The sequence below is a fragment of the Stegodyphus dumicola genome, chromosome 4 (assembly GCF_044657685.1).
Source record: "Stegodyphus dumicola isolate Sdum_Otavi_A_Nest chromosome 4, ASM4465768v1".
Lineage (NCBI taxonomy): Eukaryota > Metazoa > Arthropoda > Arachnida > Araneae > Eresidae > Stegodyphus > Stegodyphus dumicola.
The window spans coordinates 133,268,673-133,288,014 of NC_140771.1; positions in this window are offsets into that span (position 1 = coordinate 133,268,673).

Below are 19,342 nucleotides of genomic sequence, written 5' to 3' on the forward strand. Positions count from 1 at the left end.
ATACAATACTGCATCATTACCTCTGCTACCGTGACAGCCTCTTCATCAGGAATAGGATATGCTCCTGGCAACATGGTGATCAGTGACAACGAGGATGTATTTGTTGTCATTAGCAGTTCGTGGCAGAGATCTCAGGATGTCAAAGACGATACTTTCAAAATATCCTCCTAAATTAAATATTAAAGCTTGCCTCGGCGGCGTTTTTCCGCCCGTACGAGCTTCGCGAGATCAGCACCACTTTTGCATGTCATCCTTTGCGTTAGACCAGTAGAGACGCTCTCGAACTCTCTGCAAGGTCTTCATTATTCCGAAGTGGCCTGCTGTAGGGATGTTTCATTGTTTAAGAACTTCCAAAATCCGGGGTCTTGGAAGTATAAACTGCCCTCCGAAAATCTTTCCATCATCCGATTCGAATTTCCGGTACAAGACACCGTTTTGAATGTGGAGTGAGTCCCAGGGAGCCCAATATTGTTTTGCCGTAGGACTATGAATCGAAATATCCTGCCAGGTAGGTTTTTTTGTTTGAAGACTCCATTAAGTCAATTACGGGTTTAATGTCGCCGTCTTCTAGTTGGTCTCTCCTGACTTCATCATTACTCCACGGGTATGGATCACCTGTTGTTTAAATTGTAACTTGTCGAACGACCGGATTCAGCAGCTTGTATTTCGCTTCGATCCTGGAACAATATCAACAGCTTCCTGGGCAGGGTCTTCAGGACAGAGGATCGGCGTTTCCATGTGATGATCCCTTCCGATGACGGATAGCAATGTCAAATTGCTGGAGACTCTGTAGCCATTTGGCTGTTTGACTTTCAGAATTCTTGAAATTTAAAAGCTAGGTCAACGATGCATGATTCGTGTGGATCAGAAATTTTGTGCGGTAGAGCTAATGATGGACATGTTCTACTTTTTTAACTATGACAAGCAACTCTTTCCTGGTCACACAGTAATTCCTCTCCGGTTTAGACAGGCACTTGCTCCAGTAGGCTACGACATGTTCCTGGCCGTTTATTTCTTCGGACAAAACAGCACCTAAACTTTCGTTTCTCACATCCGTGTCGAGGAGATGCACATGGACTTGCTGAAGGCTCGATGACATCGCTTTCTTTCCTGCCCTTTAGAAGTTTTCCTACCCTTTCCTGTTTAGCAATCGGTAGACGTCTTGGATGTTGCTTAACCTTTTGAGACGGGATGGCCATTATAGAGTCCACTCTTTGAAAAAACGGGGTTGTCCACTTTAGTGGCCATGTCTTTTTGCCGCATTTTCCAGGCTGAAAAGTGGGGTGAAATGTCAAAGTTGACGTCTCTGTCGTTTTATCCACTTATCTCTTTCAAAGGTTTTTCCTTTTGCGACATAGATGCACCCCTTTGAGAATCCATTAAATTACACACAAGAATCTTTGTTGCAAATAGGAGGTGATTTCTTAAAGAGGGGAAAACATTCGGTTCCAGATTTCCCGTCCTTTGGTAGCTTTTACTGCTAGCCCCGGCCTCAAAAGGTTAATTGGTGGGTGATCCCCGGTATCGATTCTATGCTGTGTCAAACTGGTTCAACTCACATCAGAAGACGAGCGGGGGAAAATATCTTGAAATTTTTGAATGCTACATTGCGCAGCATTCCTCTCTTCATAGCTTAACTTTCTAAAGCCGGCGGTACAGCAGTTGTACCAGGAAAATGACTTTCTTTAACGCCAGCTCTGGTACAACTGTCGTCCCAGCCAGAAACTCCCTATTTTAGAGAATCGCTTATCTGTAGATCTCTGGGTGTTCCATTGTCCCTGCTCAGAATAGCCGCTGGCTGCGCATTGTTTCCCTCTTCGTATCAGTTTGGCTACATTTTGGCAAAAACCGCAGGTTTCTTCTCGCGCCAATATACTTGAAAATTAAATAGAAGCCATCTCTTTCTCAAACGTTAGAACACTGTCTCATAGTTTTAGTGCTAACTTTTTTAGTACTAACTTTTGCTACGATTAAAACGTCAGCGATTTTACACGCTGTTTAAGCTTACCAGATTTAATGATTTTTAATCATAGCAAATAAGATTAGATTAATATTTTAGATTTAATGCCCTTCTAGAAAATAGGTTCATCGTTTACTTCCTTTTCATACTTATGAATTATGAATAATAAGATGTTATTTTGATCTTTTTGGGGGGTTAGTGCATAAAATACTTAAGAACTGTTAACTCTTTCAAAGTGCTTCTATTATGCAGGCAATTTTGTCTGATTTATAAGGAGATAAATAAGAGACAATTGTAATAGTAATAAATAATAGTGTATTGTGATAAATAATAGTTTTTGTGATTTTCATTCATTCAATGATTACTTTGAATGATTTTCATTCATTGTAAATTAAATAAAACCAATTTATCTTTAGACCCTCTTTTAGGATGGCATCTGCCAAAAAGTATTTAAATATCATTAAAGCTCACGTAACTTTTACTAAATTGAATCAAAACATCAGTTACTTTGCATAAAATTTCGGACAGTTTTATTTGCTGAAATTCTTATACTCGAGATAAAGGGTATTCAGACAAGTTAATAAAAAATTTATTTTTAAAAAAGGAATGTTACTTTGTAATAAGGTGTATGTCAACTTACTATTAAATGTATGAGAATTAGGATTGGATTACGGAAAAGCACGCGAACGCTATCTGCTTAAGGGGATGGATGCTTTCGTGTAAACCTTTTTAAGAAACAATTGCTCGCATTTATGTTCCTGATGGAAAACTCCAATGTAATCAACCCGTTCTCTGCGCTTGATTGGATTAATTTTCTTCACTTACTGAATTACATCAAAGCACACAGCAGTTACCTGTATAAAGGGAGGGATGCCTTCGCGGAGGGCTTTCTAAGGGAGGCTGGTTTGTATTTACTTTACACAAAAACCATGAATCTAACAATTTAGCCGGGATTCAAACCCAAAATACTTCTCAATCGACATAAATTAGGCATATGAGGGGATTATTTGTGAATAAATAAGCTGTATTGCACTATTCTCCACTATTTCATATTGGGATAGAATTATTGCATTTCAAAGTTATTTCTCATGAATTAAGTTGGCTCCGTTCATGATTTTTTATTTTTCAAAGAGAAAATTTTCACACTTTAAATAAAAAATACACGAGAAGATACTTTATGCAAAATTTGGCGTAAACAGCGTTCTTAATTTTGCTTTGAAAATATTCCAGGGTAATCATTCTCATTACTTGAAGAAATATGAAAAACAGATTTACTACATTGTAAGTGTCAACACCCAGTATGTCCTTATTCTTTTGAAAACGTGAAAGATTACTCTTTCTAAAATAAATTAGAAAATATATTATGTGCAAATAGAATATTCGTTGAAAATGAAATAGACTTCAACCTTTGGATATAGCGATGGTTTTAGAAGAAATTTTGCCTATGACAGGAAATTGACGTATAATTCTTCATAAATATTTAAAATTGTATTGAAAAATACTTTTGATGATTGCATGTATAGGTCACAGATTTTTTTTTATCTGCTAACGTAAACAAAAGCTAATTTTACGAAGAAAAATTCTCGTTAAAGATATACCTCCTTTGCATGATAGTCCAATGTAATATTTTTTAAAGTTAATTGAGGAAACGCAACCAATGTATCTCTGATTTTCATTTTTATATTCTAATAACAAAATTATAGAAAAAAGCAGATTTAAAGCTCTGTTATTGTTACGTAAAGCTTTATTATTGCTGTAAGTCCATCTAAAAATTTAATTGTATTGAATCTCATTCTAATCATCTGATATTAATAAATATTATTAATGAATTTATTATTATTATTTCATTAAATTAGTCATTACCAGTATTTTGTTAATGAAAATATGTTATTAAAACCGCATTCCAACCTGCAGGCTTACAAAGCTAGTTCGTACTTATTTTGTAAAATTTTGTTTTCGTTTTCTGATTTCTAATACGAAAATATGCGAATATAAATGAAGTGTAAAAATAAACACAGTTATAAAATTCACAAATTATTGCCGGAATTGATTAGAAATAGTAAATGAAATATAAACATTGCATACATTTTGTTCTAAATAGTGCACTGGATGCGCATCCAGTGCACTATTTATTTAGAACTTCATTTAAATGAAAGCAAAATAATCTTCGAAGAAATCGCAAATCTAGCAAACCATCTACTATGGAATAGCGTCTGACAAACATGTAAATTTTACTGCATCCATGGAGGGGACTAATGACTTTTCTCATTAGGAAAATGTCAAAGAGGGGGCAAAAGTGTTTTGGATCGCGCCGGTCTGAAGGCTATATGAGAATTTCAGCCCGGTTTTAGAAGGTTAATTGAGCATTCTGCAACAACTTTCTTAATAACTCTCGCCTTCTCAGTTACATTGGCAACTCTCTCTCGGATAATGGTCCTCGATAGTTGGACTAGTGCTGAGGCCACAAGTAATCCTTTAGAGTTTTTACAGCTCTTGGGATGTTCTATGACGCCGTAGCGGAAATTTCTATTTTCGGCTATGGATCCAGGAAGTAAAAATTCTGCTCTTTTTTATATTGTGATATCGTCATGAGCTATGATTTGGTGTATAAATTTAATTCCTTCATGATTAATTCCGCATAGGGTTATGTCCTCAGAGGCAGAACGCATATCAGTACTTTTAAAATCCAAGGAAAAATTATATTTCCGTAGAAAGTCCAATCCGAACATGCAAAGATCTGTAATATCGGCCGCATATGACGTGTGATGGTAAGCGGCACTTCCAAATGTGATGCTAACTTTTAATTTTCCATCAGTTTCGATTTTATCACGGGTCTGCAGGGCGGTGTCTAGATGAGGCAGGGCGGTCTGCAGGGCGATGTCTAGCTTTCAATTTTGGAGGCATATCTTTAAGGATGATGGTAACACTGGCGCCTGTATCGATGATCATAATACCAGGGAACTCCATTGAGACGTCCCATGATTTGAAGAGTCCATTATTGCCGCCACTCATTGCAGAAATCTGAAGTGCTTTAAAATTCGGCTTCTTATCATCTTGAAGTCTCCGTCCCGCGAGATGGCTACTAATCAGTTTCACTAATTCTTGCTGGGAGAGGTCTTAACTTCCCTTCCCTGGGATGTTCTACAATTCCGTCGTATATGGCCTTCAGCACCACAGTTCCAACAGTTTACGGTTGGTTTTTTGTCTATCTTATTTCGTCTCAACTTGTCTGATTGAATCATCTAGGCGAACAGTCATTTAATCTACTGGCTTTTGAATTAGCGCAGCTCTGATTGCATGTTGGACTCTATGAGTTGCTTGCTGGGCTGCCTCGAATTTCATGGCGTACATTAGGACGTTTTTTAAGGTTACTATTTTATGAAGTGATATTCCAAAAGTTTTCGGTATGTTTTTAACTATTAAGGATTAGCAAGAGATCTAAAAGCTGATAATCTGAATAAATAGGGCTATAAATATGATTAAACTACTAAATTTATTACTTCACTGATTGATATAATAGCAGCTAATCGATTACATTAACAATAATTTATCGATGGAGGAGCACCATTTCCTTTTATACAAAAAAGGCTCTTATTTTATTTACTTTAGGACCAGAAAAGTCAATATTGAAAAAAAAAAAAAAAAAAAAAAAAAAAAAAAAAAAAAAATCTTTTTCAAAAGATTCATTATAATTTTCTTTATCTAAAACTTACATGCACCATTTGAAACGGAAGTTCTAGATCAAATTCGAATCATTGGGAGGAATTGTATTGTGTTCCAGGCTCTCTTCAAATACAGGTGCGTGGAGAATCAGTATCCAGGCTAAATCTCGACTCATCTATGAAAAGCACGGCGCTCCACTAAAGTCTTGAAAAAGACACATGCATGCTGTCTGCACCATAATAAAACGAGTTTTCTTGTGTGCTGCTATGAGCATAACGCAAAGAGTGTATATGTTACCGTGAAATACGAAAATTGGAGAATGTCGACTTTCACCGGAGAATATCAACATTCACCAAATACGTCGGTGAAAGACCGAATATTTCACTACATTCTTGTATATTCGGATCCTCACCGGTGTATGTCGACAATCACAGATATGCTCTGGTGAAATTCGAAAAGAGAGGTCATAAAGTGCCATAATAGTTTAAGTTGTTGCAATAAATAAGATTTGAATCACATAATTTTGTAAGTTTTTTATTACTGTTATTTTATTTTCTCATTTAGAACGTACTGTATAATTAAGTTTTTAACTTCTGTTATTTTCCTTTCTCATTTTGAATGTATTGTGTGTTTTAAGTTCTCATGTTCTTAAGTTCTTATTTCCAGTTTCAAGTGCGTTTATTCACGACTGAATTACGGAGAAAATATAATATTGTTATATGTTCAACATTCACCATTAGTACATGTTGAATGTCGGCATTGACCGGTTAAGTCAGAAATAAGAATATTTGGATAATATTTCGGACATACACCAAAAGACTATGTGAATGTTGACATTCACCGGTGAAAGGCGACATTCTCCAGATTTCGGTGTTTCACCGTAACATATATATTTTGGCATACCCCCCATATATTATGAATGGCAAACTTGGAAAAACTTCGGGCAAGGCCAGGAAACTCGGGTTTCAGCGGCAGCATACTGATCATGTGACAGCAGTGAAGTCTAAGTTTACCTAAAAAGTGGCGTATATTTTATAAATGTGCAAGAATTTAGGACTTGTGTTCGTTTAACAAGTAGATTAGTTGTTATCTAAATTTAGTTTATTCTTTGTTTGTCTTCTCATCCTTCACATTATGTTTTAGGATGATCAAACAATTTTCCTAAGTGCGTGGATTTGTTCCTGACACAAAGTGTATTTTGTTCCTTGCATTCTTACTTTCGGTAATTTATGAATACATTTATGAATATAATATAGAAATCTTTTATGCTTACTGTTCAAATATAAAAAAACCGAGAAAATGTAACCCTGAATGCGAATTGGTAAACTGGTTAATTACATATAGCTGAGTGCATGAAAAATATGTGGTTAAAAGTAGGAAAGCATATATGGTCAACGTTTTAAGATATGTGGGTCACAGGATACTTTATACACTAAGCGTCACGAGGCTAAAATTATATTTTATCTTACAAACTGAAGAAAAGTTTTACTTTATTCTTTTAGAATATTTATTTAGGAACGTCTTATGTTTAAAATTGCGTATGCAATATAAATCCATTTTTATTTCCCCAGTTTTAATTTTTGAATTCGGCATGAAAATATGTAAACTAAAATATAAGTTCATTTAAAAAACTTCAGAAAAAATTTCTTATAATGTTATCCGTAACCTAGAGCAAGTCTATTTATGCATGTAATACTATTAATTCTTTTTTCCTGAAGTTGATCTTCACTGGATTTGAATGGAGAAGGATAAATCTTTGAAAGCTTGAAACTAAAAATAAATAAATATAAATAAATGAGCAAACAATAGTCTCGAAAAATTGGAATTTACGAAACTGGCAAAAATATTATCCAGAAATAAATTCTAAGAATTTAATGTTAAAACGTGACATGAAACGCGGAAATTAATGAAATCTAATTTTAAACTTTAAAAAAATTAAATCAGATTTTACGAATCGAATATGTACGGGAAGGTATGAGATAATATAGTACGAAGTTTGCTAAAGTATGTGAAAAATGTTTTGAGATGAAAAAAACAGCTTTTAGCGAAAAGAATAATCATTCTCCTTTCATTATCAACGTTTTTCTAGGTTTGAAGATCGTGCAGGTCTTCCTTTTTACACGATCAGCAAAACGATAAAATGATAATGCTTGAAATTAAATCAACTAATATAACTAATATTAAACCAATTTCCTTTTCTTATTTTCCTGATCTTCAGACTAAATTTTGCTCTCAAGTAGGATATAATTCTTATTTGGATGAAAGTATGCAAAACTAATAAATTGAAGAAAGGAATAAGTTAAAAAACTTTTGAAAATAAATTGTAACTCCGTTTGTTCTTAAAGTTCTTGTTTAAAGTACTTAGAGATTAATGTAAATTAATCTTAAATTCCAGAATGCTTAAAGTTACTCAGAAAGGATATGTTGTCAATTAGAACACAGCTTTGACTTCCTGAAGTGCTATTTTATGTTCTGTTTCAATACTTCAGCATGTATGAAAAGCTTTGTGTATATCATGGTGTTGCCTTAAGAAAGTATTGCTTCATGAAAGGCTTTAAAAAATATCTAGTACACAAGGTGAAAGCCCATGGAATCAGCCCACTGAGGCATTTGAAGGATTAATGTTTGCTAAAATTCAGTTTTAGTTAAGATGTTATTCCAAAAGAAAAAGCTTAACGCCCTTCGATAAATGAATGAATTTATCGGAAAGAAATTATTCTGCTCAGAATAAAAAAAAGATACACGTTTTCCTCTCGAAAATGTGCATAGCTTCTTCCATTTAAAATTAATGTTATTTGAAGACTGGAATTTGCCATTTATTAATGCAGTTAACTGATAATACATGTAATAAATGCTCTCTCTGTTTATTTTAGCTAACACATTATTATTTTATATGAGTTCCTTTCTGTACATTTTATTTATTTTGTCAGACTCCCCCAGAATGCAAATTAGGTAGAGTTCTAACAACGTTCGGCATTGCAGTTTAGAGTGGTAACCTCGCAGGATAGCGTTGTTAGCTTGAGTAAGCTATTCGCCTAACCGAACTATGGATTTGAGAGAGAACTTTGTATTTGTTATATAACGTAGGATTAGAATTTCCATTTCCATTGTTAATAGATGAATGTTAGTTTTAATAATGTCATGCTCTAAATGCTTGGGTTCCTGAAACACTATGAACAGCCGTTGCTAGTATTTATTAATTTTCAATTGTGCTATAAGACATAGTATTAATGAATATTTTGAATTTCATTTCTTGTCCGTGTTGATGGAGTTGAATTATATTCCTGTTTATTGCAAAGATGAAAATTGGCAAAGTGAAGGATGAAGCGGTGTAATTAGATAGCTAACTAGGGTTAATATTACACAAGTAGCATAAAAGTATTTAAATGCTATACGATGTCAAAATAAAGCTAGTTTTGAACAGGAAAGTAAAATCGAAGGCATCTTTAAATTAATTAAATTAACAGTAGATACGTATGTCGAAATTTTGCGGCTAGTGAATTGACGATATCCAATGGGTGGTAATTGATGCAGAAACAAGAAATGAATGAAAACGTTCAACATTAAAATTACTACAACATTATTTATCGCTGACTACCGTTGCTTGGATCTCGTCTCAGTTTTAGCAAAGCATTGCTCTTACGGTAAAAACAGTAGAAGTTTTCAATGCTTTACACGGAATTCGGAGTGTTTATTTAAAGAAGACAGATGAGTCAAATAGCAAGGTTTCCCTTACGCATTCGACAAGAACGGAGTGAGAGCTACGTTCATACACAAGACTGTATGTAGGAAGATTTCGGATGTTTCTAGACTGAGGGACGAGTTATCATAAGCAATAATTTGGGATTCAGGAAATCCACACTTGTAATAGTATTTATCTCAATGCTGCAATCGCAATGAAGACCTTTTTACTTTATTCTGTTTACTACTTCCCCCCTCTGTCGGTTTCCCCCCTGTTCTGCCGTGTAATTGAATATCTTTAAAATTACTTTTTATCACAATTTTTTTATTTGGATACTCTAAGGTAGATAACAGAAACCTCGGGAAATCCCTTTCTCCTTTCTTCTACGTAGCAGCCTCATTGATAACGTTACGTAGTCAGTATTAAATTAGACAAAACAGTTAAATATGTAATAGCTTTACTTATTACGTGTTCCGCCCTTAGGCACTACCCGGAAAGGGAGGGATGCCCAGTGGAGGTCTTTTTTTAAGGGAAACTTTCTCGCATCCACGTTACACATGGGAAAAACACGAAAACGGCCATGCAGCCAGCCCGCTCGCCGGGGCTCGAAACCCAAACCGAACTGCCAGTGTTTAGCGGCTTTTACTATTCCACGGCTGGTGCGCCTAAGTAATAGCTTATAATGTTAAGCTCAATAGTATAGCTTGCAATATTTCCGCTGCTTGTTAAAGTCCGCATTCCGTATTTTCAAATCCCTTTTCCCTCAATGGTCTTCTATTTTGGAGCTTAATTCAGGAATTTATTCCTACCTGAGAAGGCCCACCAGCGGTCGATCGATAAAATCGTTGAACACAGGTAGTTCAATCCGAGGTTCAAATCTCACGAACGGGCCGCCTGCACGGGCGTTTTCGTGGTTTTCCCCATGTGTAGCGTGTATATGAGCCAGTTTCCTTTAGAAAGTCTTCCATAAATGCATCCCTTCATTTAGACAGATAGCCGTAGTGTGCTTTGCCATAATCTCAATAAACGAAACCAAACCAATCCTTACTTGCGAGAGAAGTTTGGGTATAATTTTTAGTGATACTGGATCAGTATTACTAATGGACAATACAGAGTTCATAGATCATTTTGTCGGGATAATTACCTTGAAAGGGAAGATAACATTCGTTTGGCTTATCAACATATAGTTCGCAACAAATTCTATCAAAAAGAGTGGCTAGAAGTCGTAAAGATTTAATCCACAGTCTAATTAGCTCCATAGGTCAGTAACCTCAAATTTAAGCTGCATATGGGCCTAATGTGCAATCTGAAAATTAAAATTTGCATTTATTTTCTAGCTGAAATATAAAGTTTGGTTACTTGTAAGATGTTTTTGTTGGTTACAACTTTCTTATTCATTTGCACTGGCAGCCATATTCCAAAGTTTTAGAATGACATTTATTTAGAATTGTTCTACCATATCATTATAAACAATTTAATTGAAACCGAAAATTAAAAAAATTATGAAAATTTTATCAGTTTTGAGAAAAGACCTTTTATGGAACAAAATTTCAGAATAAATATTGGCAACTCTCTTTCTCTTATTTATTAAATTTTTTTTCAATGCGTAAATAAAAGTATATTTATATACAGCTATTATTCCCAACCCAGTTTTACCCCATAGGTCAGCGAGATGAAAAATCTGAAATGCTGTCATAGCGGAGCTAGTCGACACATGGAACTGACTCCGTTAGCTCATATAAATCCCAGTCTAAAGGGTCCTTAACGTAGATACGAGCCAGTTTCCCTTAAAAAGTCCTCAACGGAACATCTTCCCCTTTCCGTATAACGTCTAATGGTGGACCCGGTAATAAATAATAAAATTTCCCTCCTGGAGCTATGACTTTCTCCGTTGAGATCTCTTGTGTTAAAGTCATTTACCAAATGGCGCGTGAAGCAAAAAGGTTTTAGTGTCACTTTCTTATGAGCCTTTCTTGGAAATGATTTATTGAAGTAGGGGAAAATTTTCCCATGGACTCAGTATTTTCTGGTAAAAAATACAATAAACTTTTTATCGAAATTTTCCGAAATTATCTGTCTAGTGTGAAATAAATACTTATGGTAAAATTCTTATCTAGGCAGTTAAAGGTATTCCAAATGAATCCGCATAAAAATCGCAGAAAAAGTAAAATGCGGTAAAGTTGACACATATTTATTAATTCATAGAAAATTGCAAATCATTTACAAAACAAATGTTAAAGTAGATTTCTCTGAGATTCATTGTACTTCGGCAGAATACGTGCCATCCAATACACGACCCATAAAATAATTACGTTTTATAAAACTCCTCCTTCTCGTGAACCAAAAATGAAAGTACCGCGTAGTTAAAGGACGTGCCAAGTAAGCCAATTTTCATTCCACGAATATTTGAAAGCCTGCAGAAGTCTCGATAACCGGATGTCTTATAAAGTAAACAATTCAGATATTCCGCGGGTTCTCTTTCATGGTTCAATTCTTTTTGATTCAAATCTGAGAGTTGAATTCTTGTGACGTGCACCTGCTATTCATACGTCTCACAATTCGTGACGTCGCTCAGGTTAATAACCGAATGCAGAAGCCCCCACGTGCAGAAAATGCCTAAACTGGTCAACCATGTTATACTACTTGAAGTGAAGATTATTAAATGATTAATTCGTTAATGGATAATTAAGCAATGTCTGAGTTCGAATCTTTGAAAGTTCAAATTAATTTTTAGTTCGTTTTAGAATATAAAGTCCATTTTAGCGAATTCTAATAATTCGTAAAATTTAAACTCTGCTAAATTTAAATTTCAGAATGATCTAGGCGGAGCATTTCAAGCAATACAGATCATGATCTTTCTCGTTTGTTATCAGGAATAACATTATCCTGCTATAGTAATTAAAGCTGTTTGATGTCGAAGGGAAACTATACCGTATATTCTTCAGAATAAAGTCTTTTAACTTTAAGTAAATATCAAATAAATTTTCAATTTTTCAAATTATTATTTTTTGTTTGAAATAAGTAATAAATGCATTTTTACGTTAACGATCAATTTCAACTGCCAAATCGTCATAAAATACGAATCATATTTTTAAATAGCTCTGTAAGGAGCTATGACAAACCCCCAAGCGACCTTAGAGTGTAAGTGACTGGCACTTCACCTCTAAGCACGCTATGGTTAATGCATATTGACTGCACTGACGTAACTCTCTGTTGTATCTCTCGTAGAATTTCGACATGATTACCTTCAATGGCACTTACAGAACTTATTACTTTTTTATTATCTAGGTAGAAACTGGAAGATCTGTAGTTAGAATACTGTGAGAACACAGCCGATTCCTCACGTTCTCCACGTCGAAAAGCCCCACTCCACTGTGCATTTTCGTCTACTCCAAAAATCCTCAGTTGATCTATCATGTTCTCCTTTTTAGTCCCTAGAGTTGCATATACAGTTATGGTTTAATAGTTTCATGTCATTATGTTTTGGAATTAACAGCTATATTTTCCCTCTGTTATTTTTTATTTTCTGCTTCTTTTACGTTAAAGTGCGTTACGTTTAAAGCTGAGAAGAAATGCAATGTATGAAAATTTACTAGTTTAATTAGCTACTAGAAAACTACTAGTTTAATTTGGTTATTATTTGCACACAATTCTTATTTTATTAAGCATAAATACCAAACTATACATTACAGATATACATCATACCTATATATTTTTCTGTAAATAACTGTAACAAAACAAAGAAGAAATGAGATTTTACTTTTAAAATGTGCGTCTTTTGACGTTATTATTAAATGATTATATATTGTTTTATTTGAACATTTCAATCGGTTGCCTACCTGCTGAAATTGAAGAAGCTGTAAAATATTAAATTATAATAATTAAGAATCTTATAGATATTTACTTATGAACAGTATAATTAACGACGATCCGCTGTTACTAGAATTCGAAAATTTGTAGTCTGTTACTTTAAAATAGGCGCTACAAGGTCGTTGTCACCCTTCCCTTATTTGTGATCATAAAACTCGTATCATCATCACCGCACAGCCTCTATTTTCTCCGTGTGATTAAATTTTGTAGTCAAATCAGCTTTTTGTCAGATTTCTTCGTGTTCAAAAGTCTAGCTTAGATCAGACAACTTATTCGAACTTAAAATCGTGGAAATAAAATTCACTTTTTATTTGATCTTGTTTAAAAGCAGAATCATTGTTTAAAGTTAAATTTAGGTAATTAGTCTTTCCAATATTAATTAAACGCATATTTAAGATGCAGGAATTTTATTAAACGAAAGCAAACTATGTAAATTTATAATTCTGTTAATGTTATTAATTCATTCAGCTATCTCAAAGAACTTTTCTCAACACACTATTTATTAATTACTTAAACTATAAAATATGAGTACCCTAAGAATTAAGAAAATATGTGCTTGTGTTGCTCTAACTTTCATTATGGTTAACACATATTGACTGCACTGACGTAACTGCCTTTTATATCTTTCGTAGAATTTCGGCATGATTACCTTATATGGCACTTATAGAATTTATTATTTTTTCATTATCTCAGAATCACTTCCAGTTTTAAATAATTATATTCTTTTTTATTTATTATACTCAATCTTTTATTTGGAGCAACTTCTAGCGTTGTTCGAGGTGTTATTTTTATTATTTTATATTTTATGGAATAATTATCCCAAAGGGTTTTAGTCTCGAAACCGTTGTTTGCGTTGAATCACTAAAAGCGTTGTATCGCTTTTCAAATTGTTGCTACTAAATATTATAGTCTTGTAATATATTTAAAGAAATTAAATAATATAAAATCTGCATGAATGTATGTGTGCTTCTCACACTGTGAAAAAGCAACAGTACCTACAGCCATCAAATTTTGCATAACGTAGTACTCCGTCTGAATATGCGCACCTGAAAGCCTGAATTTGAATTTTCCTTTTTTTTATTATCTATTTCATATTCTGTAAAACTTTAACGAATTTCTGATTAACAAACTCAACGATTTCAAAGCGAGCGATGTCAACACTGGAAGGAAAAGGACAATTTTATCTTCAGCTGGCTAGACTGTCTATCGGAAGTTCTAAAGATGTGCTGATTTCTAAAAATTCAGTACAAAGGTACATTAACCAAAATACTCTCGAAACGTCTATGTGTATAAATGAAAAAGAGTCACTTTGGGCGTATTATAAATCTGAGAGTTCTGAGACTTTTTTTTTTTTTTTTTTTTTTTTTAGTCCAAAGGGATTTGAATCCCGAGTTTCGTTTTGGCATTTTGCGTCGGACTCATAAATGTCGGTTCACTTTTCAAACTGCTGCCACAAAATGTTAGAGTCCTGCATTATATTTGAAGAAATTAAATAATGAAAAATCTGCATAAATGTATGTATATTTCTCGTATTGTGATAAAACAACGGTACATAGAGTCATCGAATTTTGAATAACGTAATCCTCCAACGAATATGAGCATGTGGAAGACCAAATTTGAAATTTGAAATTTGTTTTATGATCGATTTCCTATTTTTTAAAACTTTGACGAATTTTTGATTAACAAACTCAAGGATTTCAAAGCGAGCAATGGCAACGTTATGCAGAAAAAACATTTTTATCTCCAGCGCGTGAGTCTCTGTATCGAAAATTCTAAAGATATGCTCGTTTTAAAACTATTTTGCGATATTGCTGTTGCACTGGATCTTATGGTTTAAGTGCGAGGAACATGATATTTAATAAAGAAAGGTAACACACAAAATGTTAAAATACGCCCCTTTGGACGTAATTTAAAATCTGAAACATTTCAGATTTTCTGTATTTTTATTTATTTATTTATTTATTTATTTATTTATTTATTTTTGCGTAGTGCAGAATTTAGAAAAATTTAAGAAAGAGGCAGAAAATTTTCTCAATTGCAAATTTCAAACCTGTATTAATGTATTTTAAATTCTTATAAGTGGGTCATTTGTAAACGTTGATTTTGTTCCTGTAAGGTGAATAATGTAATTCTTTAGTAGGAATAATATATAATAATAACAAATAGCCCTGCTATAAAAGAAAGTATTCTTAACAAATTGAAGACAGTTAAATTAGTTAGAATCTCATTATTCCTTGTAATTTAAAATTTAATTACTGTTAGCAAGCTGAGCAAGGTCAAATAATAAAATTGCTGCTTGTCATTCGTGAAAAATAGAGCTCAAATTATGCTAAACCAACTGGGGTAAACGGCTGAATGCAAATATCGCTAATAAACAAAATCAAATCTTTTGTCTGCCATAAATGGTCATTTTAATCAAATCAACCTTTCCGAACACGAAGACAATAATCAAAAACTCATTACGCATAACGTTTTCGTGTAACAAAGTGAGGTAGATTCTAGCAAAAGAGATAAAATATCCCAATTAAAGGATAATTCTAATTACATCGATAATATTATTGTGAATGTGATGTGAATGGACGTGTATGTAAAACTGATCAGATAACACATGTATTTGGTGCAGAAAGTAACCCAAATACAAAACACTTTTTTTTTGGTGTTTATAAAGAAGCGTGCTTTTTAATCCTCATTCCATGTTTAAAAGCTATCAGGAACTAGGTAATAATTAATTAAATAAAATAAATAATAAATTAAATTCTTGAACTTCATCATAAAATTCTCAGTTAATAATGTACAGTGTAAAAGTGAGAAATATTTTTAACGGTTACAATTATTTTTTTCACTTGTAGTGGTAAACTAACCTAACTAACCGAAACGTAACAGTAGTCGCCGATCGTAATTAGGGTCAGATCTAACTTGATAGCTTAGCTCCATATTTCTCATGGAATGATTTTCAATTTACGGATCCTAAGTTATCATAAAAAACGTATCTAGGGAGAAATATATAAAGGGTATTTTCACAGATATTTCCCATTCTAGCTTTTGGTAACTGTCAAGAAGTTTTGAGCCAGTTATTGGTAAATTTCAGCTTTATTATTTTCCAAAATTACACGCACCGCCACACCATAGACTGTTTAGGCCCCCTGTTAATCATCGTTTTAACTTCTTATGAATGTTTTTATCTTCAAAATAATCTGAGTTAAGAGGGCGAAAAATATTTTTCTCTTTCAATAAACCTTGAAATGAAACTGTTTTCTGAGCAAATTGTCTTTGGAAACTTTCTTCTGAGGTATGTAAAATTATACTTGACCAAGGTTTTCATTGACTTTAAATGTAGAGGGGCAACTATAACTTATTAAAATCTACTAAAGGAATATATCTAGTAATATATTGCCCTGATGTAAACGATTGTTTTTATTTGCCAAAGTTTTTCATAATAAAGTGCGGCCAAATTGCCTTACAGGCCCGCAAGCAAAGAAATTACTTGTTTCCTTATAATCCGAGTAACATGGTAGTTGTTTATAAGTCTCCACAAATTTTTCAACTGCATATATTTTAAAGAATTACATACAACAATAGAGGCAGACGTTTCTGTGTTATACACTTACGCTTTTGCTTTAAAATACCATAAGTAAACGTAAGGATTATCAAACTAATTTTCGTCTTGACTACTTTCAATACAGGCATCATAACTAAAGTAAAAGTTTAAAATGAAATCGTTTATTAATAGTTAGGGTCTATTTGTTAGACTAAGTGCTAGACACTAACTAAGTGCTAGACTAAACTTTAACAGAAAGAAAATACTGCTAACTTGCGCATAAGAAACACTCGTTCGAGTAGAACAAGAGTGCAAAATTAACACATCGACCTAAACCTGGGCTGATCTCTAATTTAAGTGCTTGAGAAGCAATCGCAGATAGCAAGAAATTATATTGAAACGGCAAGGAAACAAATGCAGATTGACGGCTAGCCTGCGCTGAGAAGCTTGCAGGCCAAGACTGCGTCTCCAAGTTTTCTCCATCTGACCTTATCCGGCATCACAGCTTCTCATCGGTTTTTCCGTATCAGTTTCAAATTCTTTACCACACTATTCATCCATTTAGTGGTCTTCCTTTTGTCGTTTCCCCTCTATTTTTAAGAAGCCTATCTTTTTAGTAGGGAATACATCATCATATCTATAAATATGGCTTAACCATCTAATACGAAATCCTTTACAATCTTGACAATACCAGGTTCATTATATCTCCTATAGATTTAATGGTTATATAATATTCTCCACACTTCATTTTGCCTCACTGGTCCAAAAATCTTCCTTAGAATTTTTATTTCAAATATCAGCAGTATATCTTCTTCTGTCTAGTTAATAACCCAGCATTCGTTTCCAGACAGGGCCACATAAAAGTGTAAAGTATTTCTTCCGCTTTCCTAGCGTGCCTTCGTGGTGTAGTGATTCTGCACGCTGGGCCGGTGTTTCAGAGATCCGCGGTTCGATTCCCGGAGAAGGTGATTCCTAATTTTTCATCTTTCTTGCTTCCAAAGTACCTAATGTCTCTACAAAAGTCTTATATAAACTTATTTTGGTTTGATTAATTTGGATTTAAGACGAATTTCTGAGTTCATAAAAACACCTGTTGACCATATATATCCAGTTTTTAACTTCAATTTTAATGTGTTTGCAGTTTGAAATCATTGTATCCAGACATTCAAATTGTTTAACAGTCTCAAATGTGTAATTATTTATCTTTAAAGGGGGTAGGAACATGATTTTATCTGTTTCCATCACAAATTTTGTCTTATCGTCATTGATGGTTAGATCAACCTTCCCTGCTACATATTCAAGACAGACAAATGTCTCTACAACGGCCCATTTAGATCGTCCAATCATATCAATGTCATAGGTAAAAGCCAGCAGTTGAAATGTTCTTTGTAAAATAGATCTACTTGTGTTTAGTTGAGAGACATACATGGCATTTTCCAGTGCCAAGTTAAACAATTGACAAGAAAGTAAGTCTTTCTAACGCAGGCCCTTCTCAGTAAGAATCTGAGGAAAAGAAACAGAATCTTAATTCTGCATTTCACACTTTTAAGTGTCATCTTCGTAAGGCTGATCAGTTTCCTTGGGATGTTAAATTCCAGCATAGTTTCAAATAATCTTTCTCTATTTAAATTGTCATACGCAGCTTTAAAAACAATAAACAGGCGTTAGGTTTCAATGTTGCATTTCTTTGTTCGTTCCAAAATTTGTCAGATAGAATTTATTTGATCAATCGTTGTTCTTCCTTTCTGGACACACTGGTAGTTCCCAATAGTTTTAGAAGTATATCTTTACAGTCTTTTATAAAGGATTGTGGAAAAGATTTTGTATGCTGCATTGAATAGGGTAACTCCTCTATAATACAGTTATACTTTAACCTTCATTAAAATGTTAGGGACTGAAAGAAATTACCTAAATATAAAACTTTAAAAATTATTAGGAATATGTTACGCTAATTAGTAAAGTAGCATAGTAAGAAATAACGATTAATATAGTTTATTATGCATTAGAAAGATGATGCAAATAATTAATAAATTATTGAACACATTCTGGATTTAATGCATTGGAAAGCAATAAACAGCAAATCATCATTCATTCTTCTGAGAGCTAGTATTCAGCAAGATTTATGAGAACAAAGGCTGAAATTTTTTGAGGCCTCTGTGAATCATTCATTATATTAAATGAATTGAAAGCGCTTTTATTTAATTAGATTACTCAAAAAAGGTTATGTGCACATAAATTTATTAGCCACAACTGTCAAATTGGGATTTTGAAAATCCTTGTGCGACACGTGAACATATTCGAGATTCTTCTAAGGTCGATATCTAACGCAGATTTATGAGTAACAAGACATTTTAGGCTTTTTTAATTGAAACTAATATTAACTTCAGTATGAACTTGGAATTTCTAGAGACTATTTTATTCTCTTATTTTATTCGAATCGAGAAAATGAAAATGGAAGACTTTTAAAAAATTATGTGCCTTTCCACTTCGTACTTCATACTTGGACGCATTTAGTCATAAAATTCCAGGACGGTAGACTGGCAGAAATGAATTCATCCCATGGTCGGCAAGAAGTATAGGTATCCTACTATTTTATTCTCTGAGACGTAGTCAAAAATCAGCTTTACAG